This window comes from Myzus persicae, unplaced genomic scaffold (assembly GCF_001856785.1).
Source record: "Myzus persicae strain clone G006 unplaced genomic scaffold, MPER_G0061.0, whole genome shotgun sequence".
NCBI lineage: Eukaryota > Metazoa > Arthropoda > Insecta > Hemiptera > Aphididae > Myzus > Myzus persicae.
The window spans coordinates 21092-43030 of NW_019102703.1; the positions used below are offsets into that span (position 1 = coordinate 21092).

The window sequence follows — 21939 nt, forward strand, 5'->3', positions numbered from 1 at the left end:
ACAGTCATGAGAATACGAACGTATAATCACGGATATGCAACAAAAAATAAGGGATGATAAAAAAATAACACGGTAATATGCATTGTATAGTTGCACCACTGATTCAACTTTTTAATTTCGTCTCGTCAAAAAAAAACATTAAGACCTGTACTCGGAAAATGTTACTCCCACGGCGAACGGGAGAACCTGTCTATATAATATTTTGTGTAGCATTATTAATATAATTATTATTTATTATAATATTTAATATAATATTTATTATTATAATTATATATTATAAAGATCAAGTACAGTATAGATAAATTTACAATAGTAAAACTTAAGTCCAGAGTAGGGCAGTGATCGAATATTTTTTTATTTAGATGATTTAAATAAAATTGTATTCAAATGAATTTTTCACAATTATTCGAATAAAAATGTATTTAAATGATTTTCAAAAATATTTATTCGAATAACTATCAAGATAAAATTGTGCCCAACTCTGAACTTAACTATACATAAAAAGGTATTAATAATATATAATAAAATACACTACGTAATTTTAAATAATTGTATGAAAAGTAATTTAATAACTACAAATGAGTAAATAACAACCTATAGAGTTAAAAAGATTTCAATAATATATTATTAAGGAAATTTGCTTTATTAAATGTAAATATCATGAATAAAACAAATCAAAGTTTTTTAATTCATTTTCTGGTAATACAATCCAAGGGATTATTATAGCCATGAGAGTTACGTTATATTATAAGTGCTACACTAGTTCAATTGATGTTGGTCATTGTTTACAAGTGTACCAAGACAGTATCTCACGCCTTTGACCAATTGTTCATTTCAAAAAAAAATAGGCAATATATAAAACTGTCATTGAATGGTTGATAAAGCTGTTATAATTAAGGAGAAAAAGTTTATAATATTGTTAAAAAAAAATACCATAGCAATTAGCAAGTTACTCGATATTTTACCTCTATACGAGGAAAATCTTGAATCATTAATATGTTTTTGTTAATAAGTAACCGTGACAACAAAAACCTTTCGAAAAATCGGTCAGCTATAAAAACATGTACATCCAGCCCTAAAATATATTTACCTATATTAAAATTATAGGTACATATAATAATTTTAGATTTAGCATGTTTGTCACCTATTAATATTTTAAATGTAACACGGCGTTTAGTGTATGTAATATTTATACATTTATGCGATTGGCCATAATATTACGACAAAATATTTTTTTTTTTTTTATTTTAAATGAGTAAATGAGTATATTATATACAATCTGTAAATTAATTTTTTACAGTAAGAATATCAGTTAGACTAAGTATGACATGAATTGCGTGATAAAAGAAGCAAATCAGCGGCTACACTTTACATTGATTTAGTAATTGTTAGATTTTTTTTTTCCTATACTATTTTTTTGCGATTAAGAGTTTAAGTCAAGGCACCATCTTCTCTTAAATCTTCTTTGGGGATTCCCGGGTATTGTTTCTGTATTAAGGGCTGAGATTAGTGGGTTGGGGTGGTTCTCTAGTCCAGCGTTTCCCAAAGTGTGTTCCGCGGAACCTTAGGGTTCCGTGGAACAATGTCAAGGGTTCAGTTAGATGTAAGAGATTATTGAGAAAATTATGTTTATTTAATGTTTGTTGTTTAAAAAATTTTTGATTGAAAATTTTTTTTAAAATTAAGTTTAATAATGAAAAGTCATTAACAGTATCATTAAAATATTATTTGGACTTGAGAGTTTAAGGAATTGATTTTTCTTTTTTAATTTATAAAAATTATAGTTGAGTTGGATTAGGCATTAGGGTTCCGCGAAACACAAACAATTTTTTAAGGGTGCCGTGGTCGTAAAAGTTTGGGAACCGCTGCTCTAGTCGTAAACGATAGCGTTTATGTACAATAGACGAATTTCTGACACAGTTTTAATGTGTAGGCCTGTGTGGAGTGTGTGGATGGGTACATAAAAAGGGGCCTTAGTTATCATGCGTAAGATGATCGATTGCAATCTTTGTATTCTGTTTAAATTTGACAGTTTTGCCGCACCCCAACCCAATAATTAATTTGTAACCATTAATATTTAATATAGGTAAACGCTTGCAGTAGTGAAGTCATAGAAAACAATGAAACAAAGTCTACCCACAGAATACCACTCACAAATAATTTAAGTAATTAATTTAGTAAAATATTTATTTTACAAATTTAAATGTCATAGTAATAATATATTATAGATGATACAGGGTGATTCACCAAGTATGGTCACCTCCTTTTTTCATCAATAATGTATTTATTCAAAATCTGATTTTTGAAACTTTTAAATATACGTGACTAAATATTATATTTTCAAACTTTTGAGTTTTTTTATACTATTTAAGAAGAATGATGTGAATGGACAAACTTCTTTTTTTCAAATGAGAACTCTCTTTTCTACGGTAAATTATTTATCAGATAATTTTCCAGAAAATGATGTCGTATCAAAATCAATATTCGAACGAGCTGTTTTTGAATTAATTAACTGATTGATAATTATTATAAGTCTATGGCATTGGGTTTGTAGGTAGGTATTATGAGAGCTATGGTGATTTGAAAATAGTAATTATTATATTAATCCATCAACAAGTTTGTAAAAATGGCCCTATATTCGATATTACACCTATTTTATACTTTTGTAAACCCATTTTTAGAGACTCAGTAAAAGGTTGGAATCTACGGTTGGATGATTCTAATTTGAAAATCAGAAGTTTGTATCACCACAGGACACTTCTTAAGTAGTACAGAAAATTCAAGACTTTGAAAAAATGGGCTTTGGGTAAATTTAAAAATTCAAGAATTCATCATAAAAAGAAAAAAAATTGTGAGTGATCTTGCTTTGATAATTACTCTGTACATGTCTATCTGTCAATTTTTTTGTACCATTAAACTATTATTGTATTTTCAGAATTGACTAGTTGTTTGCTGTGCACATGAGCTGCCATTTCACAGTACATATTTTTGCATTATTTTAATCATCGTTTTTGTGCAATCACTTTATAATGTCATCGATTACCGCAAACTGGTTATCGTGGTTGTGTTTTAATTTATCGTTTGTTTATATTATGAATATCAACATTATAAAATAATAATAGCATAATTGTTTTTATATGCTTGATTATTTGTTCGACGTTCCCCGATCTATAGACTTATGGTAAACTCTAATATGTAAACTATGTATAATGAAGTGTCCTGTCAATGCATTGAAATGTCAATTATTTATCATGGATAACTTTGTCACCAGATTCTAGCTCATCGCGGTTTATTCAAATATGTCTAATTTTTAGCTTGAATATTAGAGTGGATTGAATATTGACCTAGTGGCAAGTATCAAATTTAAAGGTAAGAATATTATCTAGGGTATTTACTATTTACTATTTACCATGTTTTTAATAGTATTTACGTGTTAATGTATATTTTGAGCACATTACAATTGTGATATTTTATATAGTACAACTCAAATTAAAATATAAATTAATAAAGTATATAATTTGCCCTATGTTATATTTTGACCTTTAGTTTTTTTTAGTTTGATATTTATATAAGTACGTCTTTGTATATTAAACTCTCATATTAAAGCTAAAAGTACACAATTATTTAAATTTAAGTAAACAAAGTGACAAATAAACATAACATAAAAAACAATTTTATGTATATTTTTAGTAAGTTTAACTATTTGGATATAAGAATATATTCACAACGATTGAACCAAATCATATTTTTCATAAAAATGACTTCAAATATAAATTAGTATTATAAATTGTTTCACACGAACAACAACAAATTAAACTTTGAAAACACCAGTTAAATAAATCCATACACTCATATCGGTTACTCGGAAAATCAGTGTGGAAATCATTATAGTGTAGTACCTAAGTAGGTCATGAAATTAAATAAAACTATATTTTACAGCCGTCTTGTATGGCGTTGATAAAAGCGATACACTGCGAGTAGTAATTCCTTAATTATTGATTACAAACTGTGTGTAAGTTTCGTCGAGTGTTTGTTTTTTATTTCCAATCAAAAGTAAGGACCTACCCGCGGAGTGTGGACAATAGTTACTTAGGGATGGGTCCATTTATTATTGATACCTCGTATTACGGCGAGTATAAATGTAAGCCTATATTGATATTGTCCCACAAAACTTAGCGGCAAAAGTCTGTATATTATGTAAGTAATGTAAGTAAGGCCCGCTGGGAAACCCTCGGTATCCCGGTGGGCTATTATTATTGTATGCGCTCGAAGTAAATAACGGTATAGGTACTGCAGCCCGATGAAATGGTTAACAACACACTGATGCACATCGATTGTCCAAAAGTAAAGTCAATAATATTATAAAACAAGTAGCCGATAGTAATACTCTTGTTTAAATGATAGCATTACGGTATATAGGTACTCAATTTATAGTTTTCAACTTTTGATTGCTTTTATATATTGTATACGAATTCAACCCCTATTTAGAAAAACATTAATAATGCTTTCGAACTGCGTAATAGTATATCATTAGACTTTCTATGTATTAGTCAGTCATTGTGGTGTATGGAGGCCACGAGGGAAAAAATATTATTAAGAGTTTTTATAAATAGTATTTATACTGCGCCCCTACAATAATAAGGGCTGAATTTAAGATGCTTAATATTATAATATCGAACCATATCGTAGCAGTTTCTAGCTGGTATGGACTAATGTGGTCGTCTTTTGGTTACATTGCCGTTCGATATTTTACGGTTGAAATTCATTTAAATATAAACAATGTGCCTACGTACAGTAAACTACTTCACGAGACGACAGAAAATTGACCGTCTATTATGGTACTAAACAAATGAAATAGTCGCTTAAAAAGTGTGCAACGAATATACTCTGGAAGGTCGATGCGAGTTTGTGTGACGATATTGTAATATTATAGTAGGTAGATAGGTAGATAATCATCTCATGGTATGATAGGTGGACAACGAAGTACCAAACGATTCGAACACATGGGGTGAAATTATATTTTGCTCTCGATAATCAAAGTAATCACACGTCAAGTTTTTGAGCGACCCGAATGAGCTCGCACGCGTTCGGCTTAACGACACAAAATCGTTTTTGCTAATCGACGACCAGCGTATGGTTATGCAGGATAATTATAATATTATTGGTATTAATCACTAAACGGTTACGGTAGTAAATAATAATAATAATAATACGTGATTGAACTTAATTGATTCGTGTCGATACTTTAGCTGTACTTGATTGATATATTTTGCATATTATTATATATACCTTCGACATTTTTATCAGTCTTAACAAATTGGTGAAGTAGCATAAAAATCGTTTACACTCGGTATACACATGTATTCAGTGGCGTTCTCAAGAAATTAAAATGGGGGGGAGAGGTGCTATAAGTAATTATACATTTAAATTAATCGTAGGCTTATCGTAGGCACCAAAGACACAAATACAGGGGATTATGGGTCCATGAGGGGAAGGGGGGTGTATAAACCCTAACTACCTTCATGGGAATGCCTGTATTTTATGCCTATTATAGTTATTTATGATATAATATAATAAAAAACCGCTGGAGTGAGTGGTACACATGGAGCTGTGTAATATTATGAAAGGGGCTATATGAATGATGAGTATTTGTGGTTGGATAGGGTACCTACCTATTATAACAATAGCTAGCCAACTGGTCAGTGGTTGAGTTACATGAGAACGATAGCTAATTACACCGATACACAAAATCAAAAGTCTTATATTATAATTTACAACAAAGATTTAACCATTATGACAAGCCACTACTATTTACAGATCGAAGCGTGCAGTAAAAAGTTTTTTTTCTACCTTTTTGAATTTAAAATGTATAGGAATGAGTCCGATTGACAACATCTATAAATTCAAAAGGCTTGTATAAAATATTTAAGATTTTGATAAAAAAATAAATAAATAACAGACGAGTGAGCCTGTACGTATACTGTTTAACAAATACCTGAGGTTTCCGCTTGGAACGTTAAAGGAGTTATTAAGGTACCTAACATCCATTCAAAAGTTCGATAGTAAATTCTGGTCAACTTAATATTGTGTCAAGAAGTTAATAATGCATATATTTATAATTTATAAAACATCACTGCAAACTAATAAAGAAATTCATAGTTAATTCAGCATACAAATTACCCACTACTACTACCTTCTGATCATGAAAACATGACGTATTCAGCATTTTTTTTTTTTGGTAAATCGCTAATCAATAAGTACTTCATTTTTTTTTTTATGTATAAACATAAACATGTGCAGTCAATTTTCAAATTGTAAACTATATTACATTTTGTTTGGGGAGTGTAATTATTTACCCCGTCGTAATTTATTAAGAGTTATGATTTATAATAATAAATATTATTTTTATCACTCTTAAAAGTTAAAACCAACATGTTATTTTAAAACGTAGTAGCAAAGTTGTGCTATTAATTTTAAAATAATAATAGTCCCCATAGTGATAATAAATCTAAAATTTTATCACTCAGTTTTTTCTGAGATGCTACCATAAGGATGCAGTGTAACACATAATATTTTACATCCATTTTAAAAATAATGGTAGACACGTTAAGCTAAAGTAAGTTGTATGATTTGGACGCACTAATATCAACGCATTCAATTCAAATTGTATTTTAATATTGTTATTTTATTAAAAATACAAAATATTAGGTGAAATATTTTACATGGTTTTTGTTTATTCGATCGTGATAAATACCGTATAACGTAATTCTTCATCGGTTGAGATGTTTTGTATATTACCAACAACATTATGTAAAGAATTCTGTTTAGCAAATCTTTATATTTCTTCTTTTGTTTTGTATCTGGCAAGTAATAATTGTTCCTTTAACATTTCAGTTAAGCTGCTGTGATCTCTTTTTAAAACATCTATGAATATTTCAATGATGTTGCTTCTAAAGAAATAAATTAAAAAAAGTACATCGGTATACCTCGTTGACTTTTTACTTGCTCCAATGATATTTTTATTCTTTAGCTTCGTAAGTCTCTCATGATAAATACTCACTATCAGACGTTATATTATTTAATAAAGGTTTAAGGTGACAATATTGTGAAATGTGTATTATGATATTTCTGTGATGCGATGGCGCGTTACACATTAACTAACGATATGAACGGCAACAAAGACAGAAGTGATGTAATCGAAAGTTTCCAACACATTAATGGGGTTAATAATAAAATAAAAAATAAAAACGCACCGTATTGACATGCGCTAAAATTTTTGTCAGATTTACACTCGTCGAAATGTAATTTAGGTTTAATAATATTGACTCGAAAAGGTGACTCCCAAATGACGTGTACTCCCATCAACTCTATATGACACACTCAATACAACGATCTTGTATTATAATATTACAAGTTACAACATCACGTTATAGAGCAAATATACTAAATTATGATTTTTTTTAAGACACAGGTTTTGAATGTTTTCACAAAATATGGTCTATGATGGTTAAAAACTGAGATATGTATTAGGTATTTGGTTCATCAATATTGATGTTGTAGGTTCCAGAACTGACGATGGTAAACATATTTGTATAAGGTTTAGAAATTACATTATGTGGATTTACTTTATCTACATGAGCAAATACAAGTGAGTCATGCCACAAAGAAAATTTCCATTTATGTGGCATTGTCTTTTGTGGTTCGCTGTGTGGTCATCACCTTCAAACAATACGAATTGGGCTCTCTTGCAGTCCGACTATTTAAATTGGTCATTTTTTAAATATGAGATTTGGTGCCCAGGCCATTGGCTGACAGCCTTTACATAGTGTATAATATGATAATAACATTTATAAATTGATTTTTAAAACGATAAATTATAATATAAGTATATATTATTTATAGACTACTCCATGTCACTTCAATCCTAAACAAGTAACTCGATAGGTAGAAATTATCACGACAAATAAAATGAAAAATTATATTTTTACCATTACAAAACATTCATAAAATGTTGACATATAGATCGGTTGGATAATCATAATTTTCCAAATAAACCTAATTTAGTTTTGTAAAATAACTATCTGAAAATTCTTAGAGGACTAAAAAAAACATACAGCTGTAATTGTCCTCTCATAACTGGTTAGTTTGAATGTTTGTTGTTTGCAGTTTAACGTTATTTTATAAAATTGAATATAGAATTAAGGTAACTTCACTATAACAATTAATATTATCTAGTATCCATCCCAAGGTTATTTACAAAATTAACTATTTATTAAGTACTGTTATTCGTTTTTTAGTTACACTAACAAAAAAACAATATCGATTTCATCAAAAGCAGGTTTTGCGCAGAAATTCACGTTTTTCTGCATTTTTTTCTGTGTTTGCTTATAAAGAAACGTACTGTAATATTTTTACTTTAGATTCCCTATATTCTATTTAGATCCAATTCATTACCAAAAACAACCCCTAAAGTTGAAAATCAAAGCATTTCCCGAAAATGCGATAACGAAGAGAAAAAATTAACAGCATTATAAAATTAATACATTCATCGTTCCTCTGAAGATTTAAAATTTATTCAAGAACATTTTTTTTCAAACAATTAAAATATAATTATTATTAAACAAAAACATAAACAGATAAACGCATTAATGATCAACATAATAACATTATATATACATAGAATTTACTATGAAATATTATCAGAAACTCTCTGATGCAGTTCTGTTACTGAACATTTTTTTTTTTAATTTCTTTAAGTACCAGAGTTTATTTGTCACAATTTAATTAAAAAATTATTCAAAACATTTAAACTTTTTATTCTTCTGGTCATAAATGTTAACAACGATCTAAATAATAAAATTAATATGGTTTATTTGAAAAGATATAATTTAGATTCTTAACAAAACTAAATAAGTATACTGACAAAATCCGAGTTCTAGTTGTTACAAAATAACAATATTATAAGACGTTAGACGTGTATCATTTATATATAATATATAAAAACTTTTATTATTAAATTTAACACGTAATTAGATTTTATTTCACCCATTTTTTTATGGTACTAGCAGTAGATTTAATATTATCAATTTTAATGATTTTCTGCATTTGATGAAAACTTGTAATAAATTCCTATACAATTTAATTTACTAGTTCATATTTTTATAGTCATATGTAGTATGTTTTTTTTTCGTTTGAACAGCTATATAACAAATCTTTTTTACTTTAACTTTTATCAAATACAAATAAAGAATGAAAGTTACATTTATAAATTCAAATTTCTACCGTCTTCTTAAGTCATTAATATTATTGTATTATGTTACGTTGCATTATAATCCATACCACATTAAAATATTTTTTAAGTAATTTCAAATTCGACACATAGCAAGACAGAAGTAATTACCTACACTATAGTATGTGAATACAAATAATTTGCATTTATGTTATCGTATTTACAATAAAACGTTTATTTTAAAATAATTTGATGTCATGATATATCATATTAAATTTTAAGTAAATTGTTTGTGATGATCACATATAATTATGGAATAAGTGTTTACTTCAAAAGTTTTAATTATTAGACAAAAATGTATCATGTAGAATTATATTTGTAGTTGTAGAAGTCTTAAGACCACTCGCATTTTAAATTTCATGTTAATTTATAAAATGTTGATTAATGATTTCTGTATGAAAATAAATAATAAAATTAGCTCACGTTATAAATATGAAAAATGAAAGTTATTTTAAGTGTAATTATTATTTTATTTCGTTTTAAAAATTGATAAAACGATTTAAAAAGTGGTTAAGATTTTATTTTCTGTTAGGTACTTACATAAAAGTAATATCACATGAATAATTTAAAAAAGTGATTTCGCGTTCTAACAACAAATAATAAATTCGCACAAAATTAAAATCTGAGCACACTGATTATAGTATGATATTGTATAATACATAATATACCTTTAAATTAATATGTTTGATATTGTACACAATAAACAAAAACCACCTAGAATTTGAATAGAGTAATTGGACCCCCCCCCCCTTTCCTAATATTACCTATTTTATTGATTGTTATGACATATTATATATATATTATAAGATATTCTTGTTTGTTCTAAAATAATAAAAAAAATATATCTGATGTATACAATAATAATAGCTCGCATTCAATTTAACTCGTAATCCTCCTAATACTCTTGCAAGTGATATGATTTAGAATATTAAGTAAAATCTAAGATTCCAAGATTACTTACCCCTTGACGACGAACAACAAAACATATGTGCAACCCGGGGGTCACAGCGTGAAATCGGAATTGTCTGTGCATAATTTTCAAACGGTCCAATGCGCGTATAGGCTAGAGCAGCGTTTCTTATGCTGTGGTACGCGTACCACATGTGGTATGTAGAGAACTCATGGTGGTAATCGAAGAAAATCTCCCTTTATAAAAAAAATACAATTAATCAGTTTACACTATACACATTAAAAATTATTTGGTTATTATTTGATATTAAAATAATTTAAATATTAATTGTACATATTTATTATATTTTATGCATTAAATGTTTGTATTGTCATAATTTTGTAGTTCCTAATAAAATAAAATTCTATGCATGTAAAATAACATAAACGATTTTGATAAGGCAAAAAAAGGTTGTTTGGCCAAGTGGAACATAAAAATTTGCAAGCTGTGTAAGTGGTATACAGATATAAAAAGGTTGGGAACTGATGGGCTGGAGCACTAGAGTGAACATTTTGAAAAAATGTTTGCTATGCCCCACACTCCTCTAGATAACTCCATAGACCTTACGAAATCAAAATCAACCTCTTGACATTTAAATCAATCTCTTATAGCGGTTACGTACCAGTCGCAGTATTCACATATAATATAGGACTTGACTTATCCAACATATTACAAGTCTCTAACAGTGATTACAATACTTAGTATTATTATTTATTACTATGTTTTTTATTATTATGTTTACGGATTATCACTTTTTAAAGTATCGACTGTCCATTTATTTTGTACTCACATAGTATGACTTCTATGTATTTATATTTTTATATTTTAATGGTCCATCCCACCACATCGATCACTTCTAGATTCTCCCACTACTAGTAGCAAGTGAACGGGAAGAAGTAGGCCGTGTATTTAAATGCATTTAAGATACATAACATAAGAATAAAAATATAATAACTTAGTTCATTAATCAATATTGTTCAGATTATATTACAATATTTATAATTGATAGGTTAGGAAAAAGTTCACACCAACATACGAACAAAAAATAATATTTTATTTGAAAGATAATATGATAATCGGTTGCGGATTCAATCGTAAAATCAGGTCCGTAAGTGCGTGATATCGGAATTCTGAAATTTAACGTCTGGACCGTTGGAAGGGGAGGGGGGAGAGGAGCAAGGTCGTCCGAAAGTCTGTCCGTCGGACGGCACGGTGCAGCAACAGTCGCGTCTCGGAAAAACCGGTCGGCGTCCTGCTGCAGACGCGCCCGCGTGTCTGGACTGAGCGCGCCTCGTGTGGTGCCGCTGCCGCGGATTTTCTAAAACACACACACGTCGCACCAAACTCTCCACTCACCATCGCGCTCACCTCGTCCACGGTGGATCGGTCCGTCCACCGCCGCCTATATCGCCTTCCCCTCACCCCCCCCCCCCGCCCAAGCGATGTATTGAACGCGGCCGCGCATGCGCCGAGCGGCCCAACACGCACGCGTAAGGCGATCGGCACGAATGCGGCGGCGGTGGCAGCGTCAACGGCGGTGGCCCCGCAAAGGCCCGCGAGATTCAAAAACCGTCCCCGCGGGAGTGCAACAGGAGGGCCCGCGACGCAATTTTGGCGCGCAAGCGCCGACACCCGTCGCACCAGACGACGGCCGCTGTGCCTGCCCCATTCCCCCCCCCCCCACGGTCGCGGTGGGGTTTTTAGTGGTGGTCGGACGACAGCGGCGGCGTCGGCGGCAGTAAGTTGTAGTATAGTACAACAATTGTAGTAGTAGTGACGGGTCTGATCGCGTCTGACGACCACCATCGCCGCAGCCGACCACTTTCACCACCGCCGCCGGACCACCCCCCGATTCGCGCCCGACGGCCGTACCTGTTACGTAAGCGCAATTACTTCTGTCTGGGGTGAGTTTTGTCTAAATTTTATTTAAAAAAATTTATTTTTATTTTTAAAACACATGAAAAAAATTTATTCTTGTATTCATTGTTTACATTAAAATATTGAATTTGGGAACATAAAATCTCTGCTGCACGTTTATATTATGTGTATTGTGTAATGTGTATACCTATCTCAATATCATATAGTATTATTTTCAATGCCCACGCGTTTTCACTTACAGTTTATTATTTTTTTAATTAAACAAATATATGACATAACGATATTCGTACTGAACACGACACTGATAGATGGTATGATGCCAATTTTGAAATTATATACAAAATATTAGTCGTTGGGATTTTTCATTCTATTTTTATGGATGTTATTTATAATATCCTATAACAACGCCAATAGAATTAATATGTTTTAGTTTTTACCTATATCCTTAACCTTATGCGTCATGAATAATGTTTAAAGGTACGAGTTAAAAATTGAAAAATAATACGAGTACCTAGAAAGCACATTAACATTATCTGGAAAAATATTTAATTACAATATTGTAAAGTTATCACGTTGATTTGAATTTTTAATTGCGCTCGTTATTTTTTAATTGCTTTATTCGTCCTTTTAGTAGGTACCTATAGTATATATTATAAGTGCTTAATATTTTTTGAGAGTAACATTATGCAAATATTTAAAAAGAATCCGTTAACTGACTCAAAGTTAGTACATACTTTTAGAACGTTTTAACAACACATTATGGACAATGGACATACGAATTAATTATTGTCGTGCTAATAATGTTAGCCAGCTTCATAATAGCTAGGGATACTATTAAATTTTTCGTCCATCTAAATCACTAATAAAATAGATTATAATCCAATTAACTTAATTTAATCAATATATCTTATCATATATTTTATTATATTTACTATTTTATAGATCTGGACTATTCTCTTTATCGACGGTAAAAAAATTTAATTGAAATCTCAAAATGATTTTATCGTAGTTATTTAATTAATACAATATATAATTGAACTAGAACAATTAAAACTAAAATGATTAAATTTTATTTTTTATTATCAACGCTAATATAATAAACTTAAATAATGTACTATTGAAATAGATATTTAACTAAATTTAAAAAATGATGTGTTAAATACAATATCGTTTTATTATACTATTTATTATTTCCAGATTTTTGGGTACTTCATAATCAAATAGGAATTATTTATGATCTCTATACAAATTATTGGTAGGATTTTTATAATTATGATAATCTTTGATTTTCCATCAAATTTTAACGATGCAGAATGTATTATTTAGCTTATCCTTACTGAAAGTATATTTGTATGGTAGACGGATGTAGTGGTAAAAGGAGCAAGATTTTTTGGACATAATTAGATTATAATTAAACGAATTTCTGTGATTCACGGTCTCATGTGTAAATGATTGTAGTGGTGTTTTAGAGCCGTGGTCGTTTTTCCATGTCATTTCCAGGTAGGTGGGTTCGTATCGCGGAAAAATAGCAAATAAAAATCCAATATCTATCAATACAATGTCTGTCGTATTTTGCGATACAATTTAACCGTTTGTAAATAACTACGAGCAATCAAAAATCATTAAGAAAAATACCGTGGTTTAACTACCACCTACCGCAGTCGATAATTAGGTGAACTATTTTATTCTAATAGCGACGGACGAAAAGGTTCATATTATGATATTTTAATTGATCGTATGATACGATCGATGATGATGTTTGAATTTTTAACTTTATCTATAATTATACACATGACACATAACAACGTATATATTATTATATATTATTATATATATTATCACGTCCTACAACAACTGGCCTATATGAGATGATTCCTATATTTTTTACCCGATTTTGACATTTATTATACAATATATTTTATTGTGTAAGGGTTATACTCCTCGTTGCTTTATTTTCTACTTGACACATTTACTGCGTATAATAACATAGCGTACGTGCTTATGGATCGTTAAACGTTAATTATTAGCCATCGAATAATTTAATTGAAACTCGTTATTTCGACCCGGTATAGATATAAATATACCAAAGTTATGGGACCGGTCACGTTTCCGGACCATTGTTCGAACGACCGAGGGAGTGAACGGTGATCCGGTCGGCCGGTCCTCCCCTGATGGAGTCTTCGATTGGCTCGTTGGGGTCGTTTTCATCCGTTCGTTAGTAACCAGACACGAGGGCGGCAGTCATATTATTCCATTATACAATAATAAGTACATGGTCACCTGCAGCCTTAGTATCTGAATATTTGCATCTTCAAAGTGAATGGTGGCGAATTGTAGGCATATTTTAGTGACAACTTCACTGAATATTTTGTAACAGAAATATTTTTTATTGAATCTAAGTACGGTGATGGAAATACGTTATTTGATTCTAGGAAATAAAAAAATAAAAGTTGTTTTAAACACGACCCCCCACAACTCACTTATAATATAATAGGTATACAGCTCAAACCGTTTTAACCCTGAGTAGTGAAGTTGGGTTGTGGTGGATACCAGACTAGGAGGAAAAGAAAACACCACGTTCCACCCTGTTCCGTCCCGAAAAACATTCGAATACCAAGTCTAAGTTTTCTATCCAAGTAATAATTTATATGTACGAATACAACAAATTATTATTACGAACATGCGCATATAATACATATATAATATATGATAAAATTATCCTTACTATAACCAGACGCGCCGCTTATACCGCCTTTCTACATCCAGACATTTTATCGCAATAATAATAGTCATAATAATAATAATTTTAATGATACTCTGTAAACCACAGATACTCACAAAACATTTTTTTAGTGTTCCATAACTTAACTGCGTACAAAACTAACTAACCCTTAGAGACAAATTCAATTACGAGTTATATGTATATTTATTGTATACTTAAGGTATTGACAATTAAATACTGTTTTTTAATTTTCTACCTAACGCATCTTGTTTTGCATAGAAACTGTTTAATTATTATTTTTGGAATAGTTTGCTGCCGCAGGTTTTGCATAATATTGTAATAAATGTTAAAATAACGTCAAACCTAAATGTCAACTTAATAAAAACTAAATATATAAAATATTATAACTTTTATTGGGCTAAATCAATATCAATATGTATTTATAAATAATAGTGTCATAAAACTAATTTAGTTATTTTTCAATAGATTATAAATACATAAATATATAATTTTTAATATAAAAAATAATAAAAACCTAAGAAAAACGCATTTTATGTTCATTTGTATTTCTTGAAAATCCCCAAATTAAGTACGAGGAAAAAACATTTTGTGAGTTGCAATGGACTGTAAGGGCCATACTTATAAATATTTGTACCTACAAATGTATGTAGGTAACTGAAGTATTCATGCATGCGATGAGTTTATACTATGATAGGTGTGGGTGCTGATTTTAGGAAAATATAAATACTTACATGTATAATGTATAAAAAAAATTAATAGATGAAAGAATATACCCGGTTGTTGCCTGTCGGTATATTACCTGGGGTAATATAAAAGTTTTATGGGGGAGAAAAATCGATTTTTTCCTAAACAACTTTTACGATTTTGCCATAAAATGTAGGCAACTCATTTTATATTGTACCAAACATTAATAATCAAACCACTGTTTAAACAATATTCTATCAATAAAGAAAGAGATAAAATGTAATTTAACTCTTATAGTTATTTCAATTTTAGTATTTGACACTTGTTTACTTAAAACTGAATTGTGTGCTTTGAGGTATATTTTCAAGTGCCTTGGAAATGTACTTAATTTGAATTAATACAGTTGCGTATAGTGGTATACAGCTCTAATGATTTTATTTTAAGATCGCACAACTTTCTAATCATGTGTCATGCTAATATGCTATATTAACATTATACACATTATAGCAAAAAATTATTTTTTAAATTTTCAGTAGGATATATCGAAACGTATAGTAAATAGTAATGTTCTCACCCCCACGTCGACTAAAAAGACACAGGTGTCGCGATCTCCTGAATCCCGAAATGCACTAATTAAAGAAATAAAACTCCCTCCCCAAGCTAGAGCGTATCCACACTGGTGGGCCTCCCTCCCACGCCATTCATGTTGTTCCTTTATTATTATCGAATTTACTTATTGTATGTATATAAATATTACAGATTGTAAATATTCTATTTTATCTAATAAAGAAAAAAATAGTAATGTTATAATAAACGTGTATGTAAATAAGTAAATTTCAATGAAACAAAATATCCACACTTGTGTGAAAACCAAATCTTTAATAAAAATATCAATTCGAATTTTATATTTGCCATTGACAACAATAATACCTAATTAGTGTATTATTTGAAATTATAATAATACAAGAACATTTGTATTATGAGGATTATATCTTCAGCTTATAGAACACAAATATTATTTCAATATTTAATAGTCACTTACTATATTTGTTTTGAAGTATTTTTCGTGTCTAAATAATTCTTACTTATTTTATCAAACTGAAAGTAATCTTACGTCCTAAATTTTGATACTACATTCGACAATAATTCGAATTTATATGAAAATGTTTATGGTTTTTTAAAAAACTATACATTTAAATTATTTATAATTTCACTTTACATTCTCTTAAAATTCTTAAGTTATTAATAATTTACAATACCTAACAGTAAATGTGTTCATAAATCATAACCCAATAAATATAATACAGGTATTCGTCAAATAAAATGTTAAACATCTACTTACAAATAATGCACATTAAACATTATTTTGTTATTTTAAAGTAAAAATAAAATGTATTATTAAATTAGTTCAACAGTAAGACGGCGCGTTGAATAGGCAATCTCGGTACATGCCTATAACATAATAAATGAATAATTTATCCTAAACATAAAATCAAGCCAATAGCACATCGAAATTTCCAGTGTTTAATATCGTTAAAATATCCTAGTCATTTGACTCAACTTAAAAACTGATTTAATTTTGATAACTTAATAATTCGGAGCTATGTTTGTGGAAAAGGTTGAGAGTAACAATATAAGATATAAGTTATAATATGAGAGTCATAATAATGACTATTAATAATTATACATTTTTTTTTCTAATTTAACTCAGGAAAATGGGCCAATAGCTTTACATTGCATTTAGATTTAATACAATTTTGTGTAAGGTTAATTTAAACTATGTTAATGTTTCCCAAACTTTTATATTTCAAAACATTAATTGATAAAAGTAGGTATTTAAAATAAAATTACGTGAGTATTAATAGTGTAGTCAGAGTTTTGTTTTTATTTAGGAGTATTAATACAAAATACTATCAATGTTGAATCTAACAGATATTTAAAAATAATTTAAACGCCAGTGGGAAACTAACCTTCGTGACTTTAATAATATTACGCTTATCCGATGTAAATCTGTAAAGGGTTCGATGGCCATTTTGGTAAATCCAATTTTCTCGATAGACCCTTGTTGTATTATGCGTAGAATAATAATAATAATAATAATAATAAAATGTGAGGAATTTTGTTAGCTTCGTGACATGGTCCCGGCGGCCACACGGCGCTTTAATAAACGTGGGCTGAAGAACGAACTTAGCTCTCTAAGGGTAAAGAGAAAGAGAGGGATTGGATCAGCCCATTTGTCGTGATGACTGAACCCTTGGGTGACATAAATCTTGTACCCAGACACTAAATTTTCCCCAAAGCTACGACATTTATTATAAAAGAAGGGGGAAATCTCAAAAACTATTTGTTTGACTTGACTAAATGAAAAGGAAAATTATACGCTTACTACCTTATAGTCTTGTAATTGTAAGCCATATTATGCATTTTGTTAATTAATTTTTAGAGGTCTTACATATTATTATAACTCACGTACACTATTTACCTAATGATCCTAATAGAAATCGGAAAAGTAAAAAATTATTATTTTAATAATATTTTTCACCAATATGAAAGCTTAAAAATTATTTCCTGATGTTTTAATATACGCGGGATTCACCAAATAATTTTTTTTTAAATTCTGACTTTTGGAAATTTTAAGTTTACTTAAGTACAATAATTTTATTCCATAAGATTATTAAACGATTTAAAAGGCTTCAAGGTAAATTCTAACAGTTTTCTTCAAATGAAAATCACACTTTTTTCTGCAAATAAATAACTTTTTAGAAAATTTTGACGTATATAAATGAAAATTTAAACGAATAACTTTTGAATTATTTAATAATATGTACTATGAACAATATATTTATGATAATAGTTTTAGAAACCATGGGAGCTGTGACGATTTGAAAACTAGTTAAATTATTATCAACCTATTAATGTGTATTTATAGTTTGTAAAAATTGTTTGAGTTTATTAATATTAAAACCAATATCAAATCTTTTATATTTGTGTACAACCATGTTAAAGGGCTATTATCATAACATATAGTATGGTAAATAAGGTTGATTCTAAATTGGAAAAAAAATAAGTTTTTTAGCCTTAAGATACTAATTAAATGATTTTAAAAATCTAACTAATTGAAAATATGATTCTTAAAAGTAGATACACTTACAAATTCTTAAAATGGGAGTAAGCAGATTTGGTGAATAACCTTGTATGATTATTTATCATAAAATCTAGATATTAATAACATTGGAAAAAATATTATAGTACTGAAGTCTGATCGATTTTAAAAAATGTATTATTTTTCCAAGTCTTGAACTATTATAGCTATTAAATAACTAAAATTAATAAACAATTTATTGTTACTAAGTGTTTTTTTTTTTTTATTATTGTTAAAGAAAAAAGCCTCGATGACATGACCATTGACTTGTTTTACATAATATGGTACTTAAATAATTTAAAAAAATTTCTTATTTAATTGTAAGCTTTTATGTGTGTTTTTAATTTATTCGATTTATTCGTAAACCACATAAGGTCGAAAAGAAGAATCAAAATTACCGAACCTTTTACAAACAATGATACTAAATAACTTAAGTAAACTGTATATTAACTTTGTATGTTTCTTCATTTAAAACATGATGATTCATCTAAAACTTTACACAGAGTTGAAATATTATCTTGACTTACAAATATTTACAGATTCATTAGGCCATATTCAAAATAAAATTCACATAATTCACACAGTCGACTTATTTTCAGTTTTGAATTAATCGCATGAAATCATCACAAATTATTTGTGTAAATACTGAAACAGAATCCGATTACCAATGATTTATTCTACTACAATATACATCATAGAAATATAAACACCATTACTATATTGTATCATTTTTTATATATAATTTATATTTAAATAACTTAAAAATACACTTCATTGTGATGGCAAAAATACAATTCAAAAACCACTAACATTTTGCATTGCTATAATATCAACTATTTCCTTTTAAAACAAATCCTCCATATTATAATCCCCGTCAGTTTATAATTAAGTACAAGTTTATTTATATTTATAAGTTTTTCCCAGCTCATAATACTCTCAGAATACTTAGAATTCGTTTTCCGTGTTGTATATCCAATAATTCAGAGGTTGATCTTTTAAATTTTATTATCTTCCATAAACTTTATTATACAACGTCAGTATCAGCTATATTTTGTTTTAGAATTATTCAGGTCGATTAAACTGAATGTTAAATATTATGTAAAATGTAATTAAGAACACTAGTAATTAACTGAAACATTAATTTTAAAAAAAGTCTATGCATGTATTTTACGAAAAATAGACCTTTTTAAATTATGTAATAGGTTTATTATACCCGAAATCCCCTCGTGGTCACCAGTAATAAAATTACGAAACACGATTTATTTCCGTGTCCGACGAAGACAACTGATTCTTCGTTGTGACCGTATAATTTTAAGAATTTTAAATAGCAATATTAGATTATAATTTTTTCCTATATTATTACTTATTAGTTTAGAGTTCATCAATGCTCTATTTTAATATTTAAAACCGGTAAAAATGTACTCTAATATGCACACGTAAAAAATATAATAAAATGTAGTTAAGAATATATTTGTTTTTTGTATATCGACTGTTATAGTATAAGAAATTACACAGCTCAGTCATACTTGAACTTGCAATGTATTTATAAATATATAAGATGTCTTAGGGTTTAAGATCTCTGCACCGTAAGTCATTTCGGAGAATTCGGGGAAAAACGTGTTTGAATCTACATTTTAAATAAGAAAGATTTTATGACTACAGAGTTGGTTTACACTCTACCGCGTATCTTTTATATAATGCGGAGTCACTTTCGGTTAGGTTGATTGTATGTATATTGATTGTATGTATACGATTTTAACAAATTTTAGTAAAACTAAATTTAGGTCGTATGTATACATTTTCAGTAAACTTGTGCTACGATAAATATTTTAGGTGGTTACACAAAAACGTGTGGCGTTTATTAAGTGTTTTAGTTTATTTATGGCGCATAGTTTTTTTTATGTTTAAACTAAAAGTTATAAAAGGTTAAGTAAATTTCTGAGACAATAATAACATGGTAATTTTATATAATGTTAATATTTCTAGGTACAAGTCAATATATATGTAACTACTACTGACTATCGTTTTTTTTTCAAAGTAATGTAAACATTTTTTAATAAAATGGAGTTTTATCACGATTGCGTGTGCATAATACGCAGATACCCGGAGACAAATAATTATATCTATTTTTTTTCATATGGATGTTTATAATTTATTTTTAATATGATTTTCAATTTAGTTGAGAGGTCTAATTATACCAATCACAGTTATTACTCTTACCAGCCATAACTATTACTTCGTTCCGATGGATAGTATAATATACATTTCACTATTTCAGTAACGAAAACAATTTATTATTTTATTAATAATGCCAATACCAATAAGTAATAACAGTATACCTATATTCGTACACATAGAGGTTGCGATTTACACATGCGTGCGTTCGTTGACAAAATTAAATTATAGGTTGTTCTATATTCGTATATAAGCCAAAGCTTAAAAAAACATCTATGCCTAAGAAACACGCGACAGAGTAGGTACTTTGTTCAAATATAAATACATTTGACCTTATTTCTCTTGTATAAAAAAAACTTAGAATGTAAATATCTTTTCAAACTATTGTAATAAATGTAAATTTATTATTTTATTCTAAATAATTTTAACATTTTTTTATTTTTTTATTGGTCTTAAAATTATAATTATTTATGCTCCGCCTACTTCTAAATGCTGGCTATATATTAAATTTATAGTATTTTGATTATTTTAAAGAATTCTATTGTGTTAATTTTATTGTCTGGGGCTTTGACCTAGATTTGTTCCAATAAGGTGGCTTATCTTGAATTCCTTTCTTTGTTTTTATACTTTCTGCAAAATTCTTCGAAAATGTGTTTGATTGTGAGAGTATAGTGCCGCATGATTGGCATATTGGTGGGACACCTTTTTCCATTAAATATCCATGTATCAGTCTTGTGGGGCGATTTCTGCACCGATTTAGTTTTTATTTTTTTGTTTGTAGTACTAATATTTGGGTTTCTTTTTCATCTTTTGACTGTTTGAACATTTTTTTTACTTACAAATATGTCGCACTTAGATCTCAACATTTTTGTACCATGTACATTTTTTGTTAATCGTAATAATATTTTAGTGAGCAACACATTTAATTATATAAAATATGTTATCATCTAAATTCTAAATCATTTTACTAATATTATTATTAATGTTATTACCTATTATCATTTAATATCATTATCAAAATTACATTAATAAATGTACGTAATGAATTAAAATACATTTCTAAAAGTAGGATATTGATT

At 28.7% G+C, this 21939-nt stretch overlaps 1 protein-coding gene and 1 long non-coding RNA gene across 2 annotated transcripts in view; one reads left to right on the forward strand and one right to left on the reverse strand.

Moving 5' to 3' along the window:
* The window catches only part of LOC111032964, a 41327-nt gene that overhangs the window by 8735 nt on the left and 10653 nt on the right, over positions 1-21939 (reverse strand). The window contains exon 2 of the long non-coding RNA XR_002604357.1: positions 10251-10435. This is a non-coding gene — a long non-coding RNA (uncharacterized LOC111032964). The remainder of the gene's footprint in view (positions 1-10250; positions 10436-21939) is intronic.
* Positions 11997-21939, forward strand: part of LOC111032962 (leucine-rich repeats and immunoglobulin-like domains protein 2) — a 122730-nt gene continuing 112787 nt past the window's right edge. Inside the window, exon 1 of the mRNA XM_022313465.1 lies at positions 11997-12142. The gene's annotated coding sequence lies outside the window, so the exon portion shown is untranslated. The remainder of the gene's footprint in view (positions 12143-21939) is intronic.